We start from the raw sequence: 21,593 nt of genomic DNA on the forward strand, positions 1-21,593 counted from the left end.
CCAAAGGCCTGGGCTGAGCTGCTTGGCTGTGCTAATTGCGCTCTCTCATTTAAGCACCAGCCAATTAAGTCAAACATCACTCATTGCAGCAGACAGCCTCCTAGCTGACTGCAGATGTAAATCAGCAACAGATGAGGTTCACGTACCATTGGCTTATGTCCGCAGCAACAAAACTAGGTACGCTCACCTGGCCAAGTTGACAACTGAATCTAACTACCACACTCATCTAAGTTATTTTATCTTCAAGATAAAAATAGTACTTACATCACAGGATAGTGACATAAGATAATGCATGTAACACATAGCCCAGAGCCTGGCCCATAAGTTTTTATACTGTTTCTACAGGGTGGCACATAGCATGTAACGAATGTATAAATATGGGAAATGAGTGAGAATATAAAGCTGATACATACAATGACTTAAAATAACTTATAACCCCTCTCCCGTACAGAAGTTAAACGTATTTTCATTTTCTGCTTTATGTAAGCATGGATTTACTGTGCATAAGAATTTAGGGAATACCTAAAGATATGTCCAAATACTTATTGGCCATTCTGTCTAGAATCCTAATTAGGCATTATTGGGGGCAATAAAATTAAAAGATTGCTTATTTTTGAGAAGAACACAATCTAGTTGGTAGAACCAGTAATAGAAAATATTGAGACAAAGTACTGCTTGACTAACCTCTCATATCTAACATAAATCTATCTAGATCCAGACATTTAAAGCAATCCCTACTATCAGATAATTTAAGAATCTAGTTGAAAAGATTAATTAATACTAGACAATAATGGGTAACATTAAAGAGTTGGTATAACACAACTAAACACTTAATTTTAAGGGCTGTCAGAGATCAGTGAGGGCTATAAAATTTTTACTAAGCAATTTTCAACAAATGCAAAAGGCCTTGTACCATTTTACTAGTAAACTAATGATTTAAACACTGCAAATTATATATTGTAAACATCTTGGAACGATGTGAAGACAAGTCATATTAGGAAGATTTTTCAAGTCTAAGAGAGTTAAGTAAAATAGAAAATGAGTTATCCATTAAGTTCTTGGAGGAGTTCAATTTTACAGCATTCAAACTTAAGGGAAATTAGTAGTCAAGGAAGTTGTGGAAGTGAATAGATTGTATAAGGCACTTGGCTGGACAGAATGACATGAGCAAATTATTAAAAACAAGACATCTGGGTAAAACACATTGGTGTGGCTGAAGTAAAAGTGAAGACAGGAGAAAGTTAGGGTGTGTTGAGCCATATGCAGGACCTTGAAGGCCAATTCAAGAAAACAAGTTAAACTAGGAAGAGTTGACGTCAAAAATAGGGTGAGCAGAGTTAGTGGAATCAGCCCTTGGCTTATGAGTTGGGGGATCTCAGTTCTAGTCCCTGGTCTACCATTTACTAGCCATATTGCCTTGCGTAAGTTGTTTAGTCCCCTGTTCAACCCTCTTATCGGTAAAACATCAGGAAAAGCTGTTGATGTTCAGCTCAAAGGCTCCTGAAGTGACGTCCTTGGAGGTGGCAGCTAGTGGAGGTGATGGCAACTGGAATAAGCCTCTGCATCTCTCCTCATTCAGCTAGAGCAGTTGTGAGTTTAACCATTTTATAAAGAGGGATATGTGTAACATTAGTCTAAACAAAAGGGTTTTGTTATTAAGCATTTAAGAACTGCTGGACTAGATAAACTCTAAGATCCTTTTCATCTCTCTTATAATAATAGCTATTATTATTCTTGTTATTAATAGACGCGAGGCACTGTTTTAAATGCTTTGCAATCATTCACCTACGCACATGAGACAATACTGTAAAATCCCCATTTTACAGATGAGCACATTGAGGCACAGAGTGTGTAAGTAACTTCCCTAAGACAGCACCGTTAGTGATAAAGACAGGATATGAACCTAATCAATCAGGATCTGGAGTTAGTTCTCTTAACCTCTGTTGTACTAACAGCCTCAAATAAATGTGAGATAGCAAACAAATAATGAGAGCAAGTTTTGCCAGACTAGCCTCCAAACTCTTTCCCCTGTGATGTGGTCACTTGATATATACTTTAGTATTACAACTCCAAATGAAAATCCATTGCATTCACAATTAGATCTAGTCTACACTATTCTGGAAATGATAGTTGGTCCTGGGTTGAGGGAATATTTGGATATATGTAAACCTGAACACTAACTTGTCAGGCCAAAGCGTGTGCCTTTTTTTGATAGCCTTAAGACGTTTCCCATATGAGCTTACATCTTTTTTACATCCCAGCTCACATCCTGGATTTTTCTCTTATCAGAGTAGTCAGGGCAGAGGCAGCAGCTACAAATAAAAGCACGGGAGGTATATTCATCATTAAATTGTCTATAGAAGAAGAGACAAAACAACCTGTAAATGCCAACTCTATCTACCGTGTTTTCCGACATATTTTGGCAACGTAAAGGTACTGAGAGGCTCAGGCCTTCTCTAGCTTTATTCTCACATGTATCCAGGTCACTAATGTGACACCAATGACTTGAAATTTCTTACCCGCATTTTTACAAGGGAAGGGTAACACATTAAATTGTATTCACCTGTGATATCTTGGCATGATTGAGTTTATCCAATTCTCTTGACAATATGCAAGAGAGGAGGGGGCTTATAGGGCTGTGAAGGATGGCACAGAGAACTGAACAGATTGAAGGGAAGAAGCATTCTGGGGCCTAGGGCAAGCTTCAGTTACATGTGTCTATAGCAAGGTTTTTGATGGTGCCCATGATTCCTGCTCCTCTGAGGGAAATTCAACTGCACTTTTTTTGTGTAATTTGTGATATCAAAAATGTTTTTTAAAGAAATGTCTTAGGATGCCAGAGCTGCTCTAACAAAATACCACAGACTTAAACAACAGGATCTATTGTCTCACAGTTTGGGAGGCTGGAAATCCAAAATCAAGATGTCAGCAGGGCCACGCTTTCCCTCAAGTCTTTCGGATTCCAGTGATGACGTGCCAGCAAGCCATAACTCACGCTCTCCCCGGGTCACGTGGCCATCTGTCTCCTATCTCCTGCTACTCACTCATTGTATCCAAATTTCCTCTGCTTACAAGGACTCCAGTCATCTAGATTAAGACCCACCTTAATTCAGTTTGGCCTCAACCTCATAAGATCTTCCAAGATCCTATTCACATCCCCCCAACCAGGGGTTAGGACTTGAACATGACTTTGTGGAGGAAATGATTCATTCCATCATAATATTCAATTAGGAGAACAAAGCTGCCCTCATCCCCAACACAGACACTTGAAGTTTCTCTGGGAAATTAGTATAGTATGCTTGTTATACTTCAGCACGGACTCGCTTTGCTGTATCATGCAACAAAGCATCCCAGAAGTTAGATTCAACAAAACCTTGGAATGTGATTGCACTTGAGATTGATTTCAATCCAAATCAATTACCAAAATAAAATGCCAAGAGTAGAGAATCCAGAAATTGTTGAACTGTACCACAAGTCTTATCAACACCAGTGAAAAGAGCCTATTGTTTAATTTTCTTTCATAAACTTCCAAGGAGGTAGTTGATAACTGAAAAAAAAACATTTACTCAGGCAGTACTTTGCTAGTCCTCATATGTAGGGCTCTGTTCACTGCCTGGGCACATGAAGTTGAAGGGGGAGGCCAAGCTCTTCCCTCACAGACATTGTAAATCAGCTGGATTGATCCATGGGGTTAAGTTCCAGTGTCAGAAGAAAGCATTGTTTTCCTGACCAGTAATCAGTAATAAAATGACAATTGTTCAGTGCTGTGGTTTGGTTTTAGCAGTAGAATTCCATTTCCAGACAAAATCTTATGTAGGCCTTTAATATGTGAAACATCACAGTGGAATTACACAGGAGGGGAAAAGGCGTGAGAAGCATTTGGTCCCCCCATTAGGCTCCCTCCATGACCTTAGCCCCCAGCGGTCCCAGAAGCTCCTGTGTAAGGACCTTCAGGTTTTCCAGAACAGTGTGGAAGTGCTGGGTCAATGTATTGCCTGAAGAGTCATAATGAAGTACTGGTAGACGCGCTTTAGACTAGCTCCACTTTTTCCTTGTTGCATCTAATTGGCTTTCTAGAACCTTGCATTTTGACTACTCAGTACTGTATAACTCGGTAAGCCAAACTAAGCAACACCTGGATCAAGCAAAAGACATCACATACATGAGAGAGACCAAATTTTTCAGTAAGGAAAAAAAAAGCTATCTTAATGATAGCACAAACATAAATTTCATATTTTATGGTATTTTATATGGGGTGGAGGAAGAACGGCACCAAAATCTTTTCAGTGCTTAGAGCCTTCCCACTAATCTGCCCTCACATGATTCCTGGGAGCACAAATCAGGGGAGAAGGCATCCCCTTAAATCCGCAGGGCCCCTCTCTCACAGGGCTAACAGTGACGCCCCCTACTGCTCCAAGCCCCCAGCCTGTCGTGAAGCAGAAAGATGGGAGGTCCCCTGTGTTCTTTCTCCGTGGTTGCAAAGTTTCCATATTTGTCTCTCAAATTGAGAGAAAGTCCCTTCTTCGATCCCATAACTTGCTCATTTAACTTGCCCTCCTTTAGCAAAACTTAACTACATAGACATACAGAAAGGACATTTTTTTCCTTCTCAATATGTGGATGTAAAAAAAGCAGAAACTTGAGCTGAATAAAGAATGTCTCCTTTAATGTGAAGCAGAACAAAACAAATACAAATATATTAAGAGAATGAGAGCCCTAAGGCAAGGAAGTCAGGATGGAGTAGGGAAAGCAAAGCTCTGATGGCCCAGCTCCTTCCCACACTCAGCCCCCTGCATCTCCCGGTCTCCGTCCATTACACGCACACCTGGGTCCAGAGGTGCTGCCTTAGCTGACCGGCCTGACCCCGCTAAGCCCATTTCACTACCTGCAAAATGGCGATAGGATCTACCTCACACAGTTATGGTGAGGATTCAATGGATAATGTATATAAAGCAATGTATAAAATTTTGAAAACACAGAAAGTTTTCAATAAATATTTGCTAGTCTGGCTCCTATCATCCCCAACCCCAGAGGGGAAGCACAAGCAATACCTCATATGCTAATTAGGAGATCCTAATTAGAGGCTGCAAGGTGAGGAATCAGTGGTCCCCTGTAGCAGTTCCATGAACTCTGATGTTGAGTCAACCCATTCTCTTGCCAAAAGAACCAAGAACATCTTCCTTTGCTGTCTCATCATTTCAAAGAGAGGTGATGCTTTTTGTCAAAAGTATTCTTTGAATCAGAGCCCAGAAAGCCGACGTGACAAAGTGCTCATTAGCTTAGGACTTTCATTGCTGAAGTGCCAGTCAACTGGGAGAAGCTGCCAATCAAAATGGTGAGTTTTTCTTTTAACTGTGGGAGTTGTGTGGGATTATCAATGATACATTATAGAATCGAGGAGGGGAAGTCATGCTGTCCTAAAACGAGAGTCATCTGAAATTAGTACTGAAATCAGAAATGCGAAAGGAGGCAAAAAACAGTGGGAAAGATGTCAGCAAGATTGCTGGGGAGTTGGGGCTGGTGATGGTGGCGGCAGTGCTGAGCACCTATTTACCATTTAGTGATTCCCCTATTAGATTTAACTTTTTGCCAGTAAATGGTAAGATTCTAAAAGAATATGCAGTAAAAGTTATACTTTTATTTTCTCTTTAGTAATTAACAAGGCCTGTTTGTTTTCTTTACTCATGTCTTCTTTGAGAGCATTCTTAAATATGAATAGAATATTAGCTCTGTGGGTGCATTTAGTAGTTGAGTCTTTCTCTAGGGAAAGCATTGCTTTCCTGTTGCTGTACTTGCTTATAAACCCCTTAGACTAGGACAGAACCTCAAAGTTAATCAATTTCAATCTTCTTCCCTAGACAGAAAAATGCCCACTCCCACCCCCACCGCCGTAACCCTTAGCCATGAGCCATGAGTAGTGACTATCAAGCCTCTGCTTGATGTGTTTTTCCTTGTTTTGGAATTTATGTTTTAGGTTGTTTTTAGACATTCCATCCTGATCTTGTGAGTTCCGGTTCTAAGAAAGGTCCTCTTACATATTGAGATGACACATTTTTCCTGAAACTTGCAACCTTTTCCACCGACTGCCCTTTGTGATTCTCACTTCTTACCTGTCTGACTTCATCTCCTTACGTTTGTGAGACTAAAGGGCCCACTCTGGTGACTTTTTTTCAAAATAATACTGACCAACTATGTCATCACTAGAAACTGATACTGCCAGCCACCTCCAAATTCTTGATATAACACCCCAAATACTCTATTAGAACAATCATATAAACATTTAGAATACAATGTGCCATTTCTCTGGCAGGTTATGGACTTCATGAGGGAAAAGATGTGTTTCTTTGCTTTCTTCCTAGCACGTGACATATAATAATAATGGCCTTAGAAGAATATTTGAGGCATTGTTTGAATAGTTTGTATTGCTATTATTCATTATTTCCCAGTCAGCATTTACCAGTGATTTTCCTTTAAAAATGTCTACTTATTTGGACAGTTGCTTCATTATTCATCAGCATATTACTTTAGTAAGTGTATCTCCTGCACAGAGAAATATAGCAAACTATTATGATGGCATTCATCACTGGTATTTCAGTTACTCAACTAATCCACCCACTGAGAGAGTGAACTTTGAATTAAATGCTTTGAAGAGTAGAGTCAAGTAAATCTTGATAAAAATCAAAGGCTGAGGAAATCTTGTTTGACAGAAGGCACGAACAGAAATGCTAAATGAATACTGTTCAAGGGGAAACACTCATTCCGTGGCAGACGAAATGAAGAGTAATAGTTCAAGGAAATCAAAATGCTTATTGCGATCATGCAGGAGCCGCTTCTTTTTGCCTATGCCTTTCACTATTCCAGGACTCATAATATTCTGCCTTCCTGAGTACCTATCTTTGTGGTAACAAAGTATGTGAACACCTTATCTCTTTCAACCTCAAGTTTCCCATGAGGTAGGTAAGAGCTGAGACTTCTCAGTCCTGTTTTCAAGATAAGGCAAGCGAATCAGTGAGTCTCTTCACACACTCAAATGTCACCGAAGCCTGGGGAGGAAGTTAAGGGAAGAATCAGCAGTTAACTCCCAGACATAGAAATCAGGGTCAGAGCTGGAAAAGACATTGTCGAACACCGCGTCCCATGTGGGCCTTCCCAGTGATATTTTATTTGTGGTGACTTGATTCATTTCACCAACCATATGACTTTTAAGCAATTGTTTAAATCATAAAGGCCATATACAGACATGATAAAATAAATACATAAATAAATGGTACAGAAAAGGATTAATTAAAAAAAAAAAATTCCTCCTCTCATATCCCAGTGCTGCTCTTTGAAGAGTCCCACGACCCGGGAGAAACGACTGTGAAGTTTTTAATTTCCAGAAGGTTTCTATGCATCGAAAAGTGTGTACATATATATATACATGAATGCGCACACAAGTGTATGTTCCGTCTCCTGTTGAATATCTGCACTTGGAACTCTAATGGTCGTTTCAAACTTAAGATGACCAAACCTTCCATGACCTCCTCATATTCTCTCCCAACCCGCATCTCAGTTTTCTTGATCTCAGTAAATAATAACTCCATCCTCCCTGTTGATGAAGTCAAAACCCTTGAAGTGGTCTTTGGCTTCTCTCTTTCTTCCTCACCCTCTGTCCAATTCATCAGCAAATCTTGTTGGGTATGTGTTTAAAATACATCCAGAATCCAACCATTTATCGCCATTTCCATTGCTTCTGTCCTAAGCGGTCCCCCGACTTCTACTTAGCTTCACATAGTCTCTCCTCAAGACAGCAAGCAGAGAGAAACTGTGAAAACATGTCAGATTGTGTCCCTTCCGTACTCAAAAGCCATCCAAAGTCTTCCCATTTAATTCAGGGTAAAAGCCAAAGTCTTTACAATGGCATACGACACTTGACATGATATGTTTCCCCCCTTACCTCTTTGACTTATTTCCTATTATTCGTGAGACCCTGTCATTCTCTTCACTGCAGATATGCTGGATTTTTGGCCTCCTTGAACATGAGAGGCACGATATTGCCTCAGGGCCATTGCATTTGCTGTTTCGGCCCCATGAAATGTTCTCACCCTAGTTGTAACATATTGGCTGCTCCCTCATTTCCTTCTAGTCTTAACTTAAAGATACTTTTCTTAAATATAACCCTACTTGAAATTGTAACTCCACCCCCAACCTCATGCTTCCTATATCTTTCCTTGCTTTAGCTTTCTTCTTCGAACATATCTCTTTTAACCTTAGAATTCATCTTTACTTATTTGTCTTATTATCTATCTCTCTGTGGTAGATTATGTTTCCAATGTTGCTACAACATTAGCTCCCATCGCATATACTCTCTTCTAAGGTGAACTTTACACCCCTTCCAAGAGGAGGAGTCTGTTTCCCCTCCACTTGAATCTGGGTAGCGCCTGTGGCCAGTTCTGACCAGACAGAAGTCTTTCAAGGCTGTGCCTTCAGAGATCTGAAGCTTATGCCTTTTTGGCTTGGAATGCTTCCTCTTGGAAGGCAACATTCATATAAGAATGACTACCCTGACACCACCATGCTGTAAGGAAGCCCGAGCTAGCCAGGTAGAAAGAGGCCATGGTATCCCTCATTCTCACTCCCACTCTCCTCAACCCCAGGCAAGCACTAATCTGCTTTTTTTGTCACTATAGTTTAAATTGTCTAGAATTCTTTATTGATGGAATCATAGAGTGTGTACTCTTTTTGATGGGTGTTGGAGGTGTCTGGCTTCTTTGACTCAGAATAATTGCTTTGAGGGTCATCAATGTTAGAAGTATCAATTGTTCATTCCTTCTGACTCCTTAGTAGTACTCCATCTTCCAAAGTAGTTGTACTAGTTTACATTTCCACCAGCTGTGTAGGAGAGTTCTAGTTCTTCCACATCCTCACCAACACCTGTGGTTTTGTTTTGGCTATTTTAGGTCCTTTGCATTTCCATATGAATTCTAGAGTCAGTTTGTAAATCTCTACAAAATCTCTGCTGGCATGTTGATGGGGGTTATATTTAATCAATCAATTAATTTGGGGGAAATAGACATCAGTTTTCTGAGCCAATGAACACAATGAATTTCTCCTTTTTTATTTTTTTTTAGGTCTTTCTAGATTTCTCTCAGCAATATTTTGTAGTTTTCAGTGTATAGATCTTGCATATCTTTTGTCAGATTGATTCCTAAGTAATTCATTTTTTGGTATTATTGTGAGTTGTATTTTAAATTCAGTATCTGCTTTTTCATTATTAGTCTACAGAAATTCAATAGAATTTTGGATATCTAGTTTATATCTTGCAATCTTGCTAAACTCACTTATCAGTTTTAGTAGCTTGTTTATAGAATTCTTTGGATTTCAACATAAATGATTATGTCATGTCTGAATAAAGACAGTTTTACTTTTTCCTTCCCAACCTGTATTTCTTTTTCTTACCTTACTGCACTTGCTATAGAACCTCCACTACAATGCAGAATGGAAAAACGAGAGTGGGCACCTTCACCTTATTTTAGAAGGAAAGCTTCCAGGGCTTCATCTATTAAGTATTATCTATTAGTTTTTCATAGACGTTCTATACTAGGTTGCAGCTATTCCTTTCCATTTGTAGTTTCTTTAGAGTTTTATCAGGACCATATTATCTTTTTAAAATCTGTACACTGCATAGTGATGTCACATCTCTAATCAATACTAGTAATTTATTTCTTCTCTTTTTATTCTTGGTCATTCTGACTAGAGGTTTATTAGTTTTATTGACCCTCTCAGACAACCAGCTTTTAATTTATTGATGTGTTTTATTGCTTCTCTTGTTTTCAAGTTCATTCATTTCTACTTGATCTCTAGTTTTTACCTTCTTCTACTTACTTTGGATTTCATTTGCTCTTCATTCCTAGTTTCTTAAGCTGAAAAACTGAGGTCGTTGACTGGAGACCTCTCTTCTTTTCTACCATTAGCAGTTAGTCTATGAATTTCCCTCCAAGTACAGCTTTAGCAGCATCCCACAAATTCTGATATGCTGTGATTTCATTTTCATTTTCATTTAGTTCAAAAAACTTTCCAATTTCCCTTTTAACTTTTGCTAACACAACCATTATTTGGAAGAAACCATTAGTTCATTTCTAAATATGTGAAGTTTTTCTGGAGAACTTCCTGGTATTGATTTCTAATTTAATCCATTGTACCAGAGAACATACTTTATTTGGCCCAGAATGTGATCTTTCTTGGCAAATGTTCCACATGCACTTGAAAAGAATGTTTATTTTGTTGCTATTGGGTGGAATGTTCTAAAGATGCCAATTAAGTCCAGTTGGTACCTGCTCAGTCAGTTATTGAGAGAGGGGTATTGAAATCTCTGACTTTAATTATGGACTTGTTTATTTCTCAGGGCTATCTGATTCTTCTCTTGATAATTCAACTGGAACCAAAAAGTATTTGGTGTCTCTCCAGGGCCTGTCCCTGTAATACATAATGTCAGTAAACATGAAGGTCCCAGCTTGCCTCACAGGAATAAATGAGAGCAGAAGCTGGTTTGCAGACTGAGAAAAGAATGAAGCTTTTACTTCATTTACACGTCTTTTACAAAGACATGCAGAGATGAGAGACAGAGAGGAAAGCATATATTTCCAGGGTTTCCTACAAACCTCCAGTTCTTGATTCCAGTTTATGTCTGAGGCTAGACATGAGTTCAGTGAAAGAATTGGGTATCACAGTAGTAAATATTACCTTTTCCTTTCTCACTGTGAGTGGGTTTCTTACTTGCAACCTTATAAATCATTCATGGCTAATAAAATAGGACCTATATGATACCTTATCAAATTTTGTAAAGTTTATGATGTGCTTTATATTTTAGGGTCTAAAAATGCAAAGCCAAAGTTTCCTGAAAATGCAAATGTACCATTTCTATATTGAATTTAAGAAGAAGAAATACCATAGGCGACAGAATTAATTACTATCTTCAAAGAATTAGAACTCTGTAAAACATTTCTTACTACAACATTATGGTGAACAAAATTTAATCTTTCTGTAACTATTCAAAGGAATTTTGAATCTTGTAATGCTCCAGGGACATTACCATTTTCTAAAATGCACAAAAAATTCTAATTATTTCAGCTTTCTCGTAGTTTGGATTCAGAATAAATGGGAATTTACTGTAATACTTTGAATTATTAAGTTCTGAGGAGCTCAAAGTACTTCAGATATACATGCATTATATCACTTATCTTTCTCAACAGTCAGATGAAATTTACAAATGGAAATAGTTAGTAATGGGTGGATTCAGGATACCAAGTCGTTTCTCATCGTTCTAATGAATAATACTTCCATTTGGCTATTCTGAACAGATACTGGCTTCCTTTTCTATTTCAAAATATTTTTTCTTCAGCTAAAGCTCAAATCGGTTTAAGTCCAGCAGCAAGGAATTCAGACTATAATTTTATTTTATTATTAAGGACATATTGATTCCATCATAGTGTTTCAGCTCATAAATTTTTACATGAACCTGGATCCCTGTAGTTTATTTTTACAAAAGAGAAAAACTCTAACATAATGCTAAAAAAATCAAATGCATTTACTTGTATTCTTGAATGAAATAAAAAGAAAAATTATGATTTAAAACATACAGATGGCTGGCCATGGTGGCTCAGCAGGCAGAGTTCTCGCCTGCCATGCCAGAGACCCGGGTTCGATTCTCGGTGCCTGCCCATGAAAAAAAAAAAAAAATATATATATATATATATATATATATATTTACAGAAGAAATATATTTTATATACAGAAGAAAGAGACTTTGTAATTAAAAAAAATTTTGCTCTAGCCTTCAGCCTCACCTTAGCACAATATGACTTTCTACTCATGGATTATCTATGACCAAATATAATATATTTCATATATAAATAACCTTCCTGTCACCAAAGCTCCTTTGTGAAGTTTTCTCACTTTTGCATTGTAATTAGTTTCTTTCTGCTACTAAAAATTTAATGCTCTCCAGAACCAAAGATTATTTCTATATCACCTGCTGTTCCGAGTATCAGTATCTTTCCTTCTGTCAGTTAGCCTGGATAATCAAAAGTGAACTGTAAGGAGAAATCTTCCATTTAGGAAACATCAATTTGTACTAAGTCTAATCTAAAAGATTAATATAGAGCATGTGGTACTTTCAATAGGAAAATGGCCTTTAAATATTAATACTAGATAAATACACTCTTGCTGCTATCTTTGATAATTTATAAGTCATACACTTCTACAAGGAAGTAGAGCCTTTTTTTTTAATTGCTGTTGCTCAGTAACATTATATGACAACACGTAAGACAAGGCACCATTTTCCTAGACAAATCTGACAAGAGGTAGTAAAAAAAATTGGGGTCCAATTTGAACCTTTACTTCCTTATAATCTAGATTTTTATCACATGCTTGATCGTCATGCATGCTTTCCAAATTAAATGTATATTTCTCAAACCAATATCTTAAGTGGTAATGTTCCAACAGTCCAAATGTCGATTACCAAAACAAACATTTGTTTCTCTTGCAAGTGTTTTCACACAAAAGCATTTGATTCGTGTACTGCAGCAAACAAACATTTGCTTTAGGCGGTTGAGGCAGCCAAAAGTTCTTGCAGAAACATTTCGCAGGCTGGCTGGCATCCCTCCCCAGAGCAAGGCTTGCTAATGTCCGAGAATGCTTGTGAGGCCAGTTGCTGACCAAGAGAATTCTTTGCAAGACATCGAGGCCATTAAGACGCTTAAGCATTTTCAAAACACATCTTTTGAGAAAATGTGCTTCTAGTTATGATGCTTCCATTAGAAAATGTCTCCATGTCTTTACAATGCTTCATGTGCTATTATAAATGCAGGCTTTGATGTAATCACAAAGCCAAATTCTTATGAAAGTTCACAAAGGCAGTTTTCACATTAAAAAAATCACACATTTGAGGAATCATTATTTATGCAACAGCCCATGAGAGTTCATTACATAAATAGTCCTTTTACTACGTTAAAGTCTATTTTTTCTCTTGAACAAGATGTAGATTTTCTGTGTAAATATGTTTTTCTTAAGTGCATATCTACTTTACTGTCAAGATACGGCTTCCATATAAAAGTCCTCTTGTTTTCCCATATTATTTAAATGCTTTTGGAATGAATCAATATTTCTGAGGAAATCATTTACTTAAATACATGCTCTCTAAAGCATGGAGAAATTGATTCTTAACTTCTGCTCCAAAGACAAGGTTTCCTAGCAACTGGGTCAAGATTGATTCTTTGGCTAGTTCTAAGCTGAGAATAGTTACTTAAAAGCAAACTCCGAGGAGTTCTTCTCAGTATAATTAATTAATAAAAATATGAAAATATATACACGTATACACACACATAAGAAGTGTCACCATCAGTATGCATTTTGTTAGAGCAGCATGACAATTCAGACCTCTAAACAGTCAACTTGCAAAAAAAATATGTTGAACGTCTTCCATGGGTTTGATTCTCTTTTGGTGCAGATGGGATGGGGCAAGTATGTTGCAGGAAGTGATTAAACAACCATAGTTATTATAATGACAATTGAGTTAGCACCTACTATCGGCAGGTACTTACAGATGAAGTAACTTGAAACCCAGGTAGAAGATGGCAGAGCAAGGTCCAGCCCAGGTGAGCCTGATGTTAAACCCCAGAGCACTACACTACCTTTACGTGGGAAACCCAAACGATTTCTCCTTTTCAAGAGCTTTCGATCTAATTGTAAAGAATACACCCAAAGAATTAGGGAGCAATCTGAGACACTAGATGTTTAAGGGTTAATGATATTAAAATAGCAACAGTTAGTGTTTACTGAGCCCTTACTTGGGGTCACAGGCTGTGCTAAAGACTCGGGCCAAGTTCAGAGAGTTCAGACACCGGTTCTAGTGATGGGTACTGGCCTTATAGAAGAGATGGAACTTGGACAGGCCCTTGGAGCAAAGGCATGGGGGTGGGCTGCGAGGGTCCTGGCAGGCTCAGGGTTACGTGGCAGTGTTGGGTGGTATTGCTGGATGGGTCAGTGGTGCCAGATTATAGAGGACCTTGCAAGCCAGGTTGAGATGCAGAAAGTTGACCCAGGAGTGATTTGGAGACTCCTTCTAGATTTTGGAATTTCAGACACATGATAAATTCCTCCTAAAATTACCAGGACAAAGGGAATATGATTTTTTAACTGAAATATCTACTGCCAACGTTCCCCCCAAAAAGGCTTGCCATCTCCATGACCATCGATATGCCAGTGGTATCTTGGAGTGCATTATTTGCCCACCTGCATATTTTCAAACATTTTAGTATCTACTAATTCTGTGTTTTAAAAGGATATCCCATTATTTTTCATTTGCATTCCTTTGACTTTTGGTATGATTGTGCATCTATTTATATGTTTATTGGTCATGTGCATCTTTTTCCTGTTAATTGCCTATTTGCATCTCTTTTTCCTAATGTGTACTTTATTTGCTTTTTCCTTGTTGATTTAGAGTTCTTCATCTATTATGGTTTCTGTCTCCTTATCAATCATGTATGTGCAATGTTTTCCAGAGCCTTGTTTGTCTTTGAACTTGAAATATCATGGATTTTTTTCCTTATAAAAATTTTAATATTTATGTAGCTAAAGGTACAAGTCTTTGAAAACAGAGTCTGGGCTTCACAGGCATGGAAGGAAATGCCTTTCTAATTCTAAAATTATAAAAATATTCCAGTATTTTCTCCTAGCACTTAAAATTTTTTATACATTTGCATCTTTAATCCATCTGGAATTCATTTTTGGTTTAACTGTGAAGTAGAAATTTCTCTCTATTTTTTTTACAGTCATCTGAAATGCCTACATTATCATGTGCTAATTTCCTATATATGGGTCTGGTTTCTGGTCTCTATTCTGCTCCCACGGTCTATGATGAGATAGAGCCACACTGGTTTCGTTACTGCCACCTTATCAGATGTCCTGACCGCACAGCATGGCGGCGAACAGCATAGACTCTGAAGCCCTGGGACCTCTGCCCTTCACGAACGCAGAGACAAATTACTTGATCCCTTTGTACCTCAGTTTCCCCATCTTCAAAACGGGGGAAATAATAGCATGATTGTGAGGAGCTATTGAGTTACTATACATAAATATGTGTGCCTGGCACATTGAAAGCACGTATAATGATATTAGTTGTTATTATCTGTAGTAATTTTCCCCCCTAAATGTTCTTGATTTCCTCACTCAAACTCTGGGTGAATATTCAAATCAGTCCCTAAGAGGATTTATCAACTGATTCCCCAAAGATAGTCCCTTTCTGGGAGGAATTCTGACATCAAATCTTGACATAATTCATTTTCACCTGGCACAAAGTAAGTATCCAATAAAAGGCAGCCATTATTATTTAGTTATAATTATTATTTTTGAAGGCATAGCACTGGTCCAAAGTCAATACAATCTCTTCAGCTCATTCTCATTGACCCCTGCTGGGACACAGAATTCCATAAAAAGGGGAAAGAGAGAAGGCTGGGGGTTGGTGCAGCTAGAGCAGCTTCTGCAAGTTCCTCTGGAGGAATTCCTAGGTCAGTCTCTCTCTTGCCACTCAGAGTAGCCTCCTGCGGCCCTGACCTTTCTAGAGCTTTTGTGGAATTAGAAAAAACTGGGTGGGCCACAGTAGCTCAGCAGGCAGAGTTCTTGCCTGCTGTGCCAGAGACCCGGGTTCAGTTCCCGGTACCTGCCCATGTAAAAAAAAAAAAAAAAAAAAAAAAAAAAACGCTGCCCTACCTCTGTATTTCAGCCCCTTCCTCCCTCCTCCCTGCCAGAGATGATGGTTCTTCAGCTCTGGGAAAGATAACGTACTGGGGATTAACACAAGCGCTGGCACAGAGGTCTTCAGTTGTTTAGTCCTTGCTGGACACTCAGCTAAAGGTGGAGTTGCAGACTGAAATGTCTACAGTAACTACTAATCAGTGGTCTTCAAACATTTTACTCATGAATCTCCTAAAAGAATGCTGAAAAACCATATCCCCCTAAGCACATTTTTAAGTTAATTTATAAATTTAATTATAATTTTAATAATTATCAAAAAGGTAATTAGTCATGTAGTGTAAATAATGACATATTTAAAATAAAAATTTTACATCACTCCAATAAAATTTAAAACTGATCCCAATTTGGTACCATCATTGTTCTAGTTTGCTAGCGGCCAGAATGCAATATACCAGAAACGGAATGGCTTTTAAAAGGGGGAATTTAATAAGTTGCTAGCTTACAGTTCTAAGGCCGAGAAAATGTCCCAATTAAAACAAGTCTATAGAAATGTCCAATCAAAGGCATCCATCCAGGGAAAGATAACTTGGTTCAAGAAGGCCGATGAAGTTCAGGGTTTCTCTCTCAAGTGGAAGGCACTTGGTGAACACGGTCAGTGTTCCTCTTTCGTCACATGGCGAACATGGCATCATCTGCTAGCTTCTTCTCCTGGCTTCCTGTTTCATGAAGCTCCCTGGGAGGTGTTTTCCTTCCTCATCTCCAAAGGTCGCTGGCTCATGGACTCTGCTTCTTGTGGCCTCTGCTTCTCGTGGCTATGTCGTTCTGCTCTGCTCTCTCTGAATCTCTTTCATTTTCCAAAGCGTTCCCTCTTTTATAGGACTTCAGAAACTAATCAAGACCCACCCAATTGGGTGGAGACCTGTCTCCATCTAATCCAGTTTAACAGCCACTCTTGATTAAATCACATCTCCAGGGAGATGATCTAATTACAGTTTGAAATATGCAATGCTGAGTAGGCATTAGAAGAAATGGCTGCCTTTACAAAATGGGATTAGGATTAAAACATGGCTTTTCTAGGGTACATACATCATTTCAAACCAGCACAATCATCAACCATACTATTTGTGGTTGATGATTGTGCTGGTTTGAAATGATGTATGTACCCTAGAAAAAGACCTAAAGGGTAGGTCTTTGCACCCCCAGAGGCTCACTGGCCAGTTTTGGGCTGTCTTGGGAAGAGTGTGGCCTAGCAGTGCGAGGCTGTCTACTGGCAGTATTCCCAGCACATGAGCTGTAAACCCTTTGTCATAGGGGCATCTGGGTGTCACGTCTCCATATCTACGGCACTTTGTAATATTGGTAAAGGATGATTGTAAAGAGAAGCTAAGTAAGGAGGACGTGTTTGAGAGCTCAGAAGGCAGGTAGGTTGCCAAACACATCAGCTTTGGAAAAGAGAACATATGGAAGTTGAGCGTCTGGAAATTGATAGTCCTTGGCAAGCCTTTGTGTTCCCCTAGAGTTACAAGTAACCCAGTTTGACGATTCAGATTCAGTTTAAGCTGTTAATTTCCTTGCAGAAATGCAAGCCTCAGGTTGCTCGATCTCTGATTATTTAAGAGAATTAGAAATTCACACTTGAAGTGTTAGCTCCTTATTTTTAAATGCTGTCGGCTAATTAAACACAAATTGTGTAAGCCCAAGAAAAAATGTTTGCGGGCGGAATATGGCCACTAAGGTAACCTATGCTTTAAAAGGTCTCTATCCCTACGCCTGCCATAGTAGGTAGAGAAATCATTAGTGCATTTTCCTTTGATGGCCACAGATCTTGCTTTCCACCCTGGTGCCATGACTCGCCATGTTGAACCGAAGCAGCTGAGAGGCGAAGGGGACTGCAGACGTTATCTGGTTCAATAGCACCTCATGGTCCAGAGGAAGAAAGTGAGGCCACAAGGTGAAGTGACTTGTCTAAGGTTTCACAGCTTCTAGGGGAATTAATGCTCAAAGCAGTACTTGTCCTCCCAATATAGTACTCTTTCCCCCTTCTCAGGACCCCAAAGTCATGACATTTTATAGCACAGAAAGGCCCTGAGAGGGCATATGGGCCAAACCCCTCATTTTACAGATGAGGGCAATGAGGTCTAGAGACCGTAAGTCTTTATTAGAACCTGACCTTTTAAATTCTCAGGGTAGGGCATTTTCTACCACTCCACATTGCCTCCTGTACTGGGCCAAGATCCCACACAAGATCGTGTTCAAAGTCAGTGATTAGTTGATAGTGATTATCTATAATTCTTCTTTCAAAACATCTCTAGTAGGAGTTGGATTTCTTATCAGTGGCTTCCCATGTGTGTGCAACCGTGAACAAAATGAATAAAAACAGTGCTAATCTGATTACTTGAAAGTTGAATTGGTTGGGTGCCAATTTGTGTTTTATTTCTGAAATTTTTAATAACCACTGGTTATATTTCTAGAGCAGCAGGACCAAGACCTGAGTTTTTTGTATAGATAAGGCTTTGAATAGCCTCACTTTCTGGTGCTTTTCTGAGAAGATGCAAGTGGTTCTGTCTCAAAAGTCATAACAAAGTGAACTCCTACTTTAATCAGTTGTAAGTCACATTGCATCCACTGCTCTGGCTCATTCAGATACCATTAGTCATATTTTCAAATCACCTTCTCCCATCATATGCCCCAAACTTAACTGGCCTTAACCCCAGGCCAGAAGGAACTGCCCTTACTGTCACATTTCCCCACCGTCTCGATCTGGTTGTAATTCAGCCTAACGTGCAAGTCGGGAGCCCCAACATGGCAGAGGCAGTCAAGGCCATAGGAGGGTGATAACGGGAAAGGCCAGTTTGGGGCTCTCAGAGCTGAGGGCCAGAATTGCTTCTGATTTCTGAGGCCTCGATGTGCAAGGGAAGTGGTCTCCAAACGTACCAGTGCGACCCGTATCGGTGAGCAAGCCCTTCTTTTCCTAAAGACACGTTCTAGTCCTAACCTACTCCTCCCGTGGATGTGTCCTTATTTGGAAATCGAGTCTCTGAAGATCAGTTAAAATGAGGTCGGAGTGGATGAAGGTGGGCCCACACCCATGGGAACAGTTGCTGTAAAAGAAAGGGCGATGAGACGGCGGGCGTAGGGGAGATGGCCACGCGAACATCACAGACGAGACTGCAGCCCTGCCAGCCGGGGACCGCCAGCGAGTGCTGGCCACATGCCAGACGCTGGGGTGCTGCGGGGAAGGATTCTCCCCTACCTGGGTCAGAGAGAGCCGAGCTCACACCTCGGTTTCAGACTTCCAGCCCACCCCCACCCCCACCCCCCGCCCCAAACTGTGAGGCAATACACTTCTGTTGTTTCAAACTACCCAGTTCGTGGGACTTTGTCACAGCAGCTTCAGGAAGCTAAGACATGGCTCTTCTATAAAGCAGTTCTGATTTTCATTTCCAACGGTGTCCTGACATTTTCTATGTGTTTTGCTTATTATGTGTGCAAGGTTTGAAATCAGACATTTGCGTTTGTTTGAGAGCGAGGGGAATAAAAAGGATCTATTTACAGGATTCAGCTGAAGGAAATGTAAATTTCTAAAACCAAATCATCTCTTCTTCATGATGCCCCTTCCTCACCTCTGATTTTTTAAAAGGTGGTGAGGGGAGATAGAAGACTTAATATATAATTTTACAGTATCATGGAATTCAGTGTTTCTCTAAGCAAGGAGGGGGAAAATCACATCTTTTGTTACCAAATAACAGTGTTATCATCCTCTGAAATAACAGTGAAGGAAAAATAATTTAGCAAAGGCTGTTTATTTTCAGTCAAAGTCACGATTCTTTTCCCACAGGAATCAAAGTCTAGAATCCTGATATCAAATTTAACAATACGAAATTCTTTATGTTCCAGGATAAATAGGTTTGGGAAATGGCCAGTGGAATTTTCCACTTCAGTTAGCCACAGTGGGGAGTTTACATTGTTACACAATTGCAATGAAGTTTAGTAATGAGCATCACAATGGAAAATTAATAAAAGTTCAGCACAGTCCAGCCCATTCAAGTAATTGTCTATTAAGGCTACAATCAATACCGCGGCAGTAGCTCATGAACAAGGATAGTTGGGTATTTACTTCATTAACGTTGCAAATCGATGTTGACCATTTGGGAGTCAGTGCAGAGAAATGAGCTCATATGTTGGAGGTAATCGCGGTTGGAGAAAATGCTGGCTAAAAGGAGACTTAAAGATCACAGTCTGCAGATAGACATATGACAGGGAAGGTCCCAATCTGGATAACAGGGTGTCCTGGTTACCAGAAGGCAAAGACTCTCTGCTCCAACTTCTGACGCTGAAATCCTTTGGCTAAACTGCAGTGTCCTTTCCTTTGTTTGGGTGCTGATCATTTGCACTTTTTCTCCTCCTATTTGCCTTGAATTGCTATAAATATTTGTGTTCTTCCTTTACTGTAAGAAATGACTATAAATATTTTTATTTCCGCGTCCTTTGTAGCACCAGGCAACCCTGGCCTGATTATCAGACCTTAAGGAGGCATTTGCCTAGAGAACAATCCATTCGAATCAGTGTTGGTGAGCACTGTGCCTTTCCCCTCTGTTCTGGTTTGCTAGCTGCTGGAATGCAATATACCAGAAACAGAATGGCTCTTAAAAGGGGGAATTTAATAAGTTGCTAGTTTACAATTCTAAGGCTGAGAAAATGTCCCAATTAAAACAGGTCTATAGAAATGTCCAATCTAAGGCATCCAGGGAAAGATACCTTGGTTCCAGAAGGCCGATGAAGTTCAGGGTTTCTCTCTCAAGTGAGAAGGCACATGGCGAATACAGTCAGGGCTTCTCTCAGCTGGAAGGGCACATGGCAAACATGGTGGTGTCTACTGGCTTTCTCGTGACTATACAAAAAGGACTCTCCAAAATGTTGCCTCTTTTAAGGAATTCGTAAGCAACTCCACCTTCAATGAGTGGAGACACACCTCCATGGAAATCTTCTAATCAAAAGTTACTACCTACAATTGTGTGGGTCACATCTCCATAGGAACAATCAAAATGCTCCCACCCTGCAATACTGAATGAGGACTAAAAGGCATGGGTTTTCTGGGATCCACCACAGATGCAAAACAGCATACCCTCCAAACATGCACATAATATGAAATCAGAATATATTCCTAATCCTGGAGATGAGTTTAAAATTATATACTTTGCTTGTTTAAAGCTTCTGTAGGGACATACACTCCACCTGGAGCATATACTCCACCATCCTGGTGACATCCATGGAAACCATTTATTTTTAATGACCATTAATTGATTGAAGACTCCTCTTTCAAGGCGGGAAACTGAACTATAAGGTTCTATACCCTCCTCCCACAAATCTGTGTATATTTTTGCAACTGATTTACTGTATCAATTGTAAAGATATGCAAAAATGAGAAAAAAAATACACAAAAATTATATCTCTAATATCACATCTGCCTGTGATCATGCAGCAAGTACCCCAGAAAGGGCACTTCAATCTGTGTTGCAAACTGTACAAATTTATCACTACAATCACACTAGTAAAAATTCCACCACCACCCCCTTATTATCATCCAAAGAACTTACTTCCTTGACCTTACTGTCTGAGAATTCATGGATCTCATTCTTGCCCCATATTCGTCAGCAGCATTTGCAGGCTGGGGCCTGCACACGCACTCCCCTACCTGCCTCTGCTCTCCTGTGGACCCCGTGACTCTGTCCTGTCTGTGGTTGCCCCCAGTTCCTCAGTTCAGGTGTGAGCACTCGCAACCCCTGAGGTACAGATCCTGATGAGTGGAAAAGAGACGTGATGACGGGCCTAGGGTCACAGATAACAAGCCAGGATCCGAA

The sequence above is a fragment of the Tamandua tetradactyla genome, chromosome 13 (genome assembly GCF_023851605.1).
Source record: "Tamandua tetradactyla isolate mTamTet1 chromosome 13, mTamTet1.pri, whole genome shotgun sequence".
In the NCBI taxonomy this organism is placed as follows: Eukaryota; Metazoa; Chordata; class Mammalia; order Pilosa; family Myrmecophagidae; genus Tamandua; species Tamandua tetradactyla.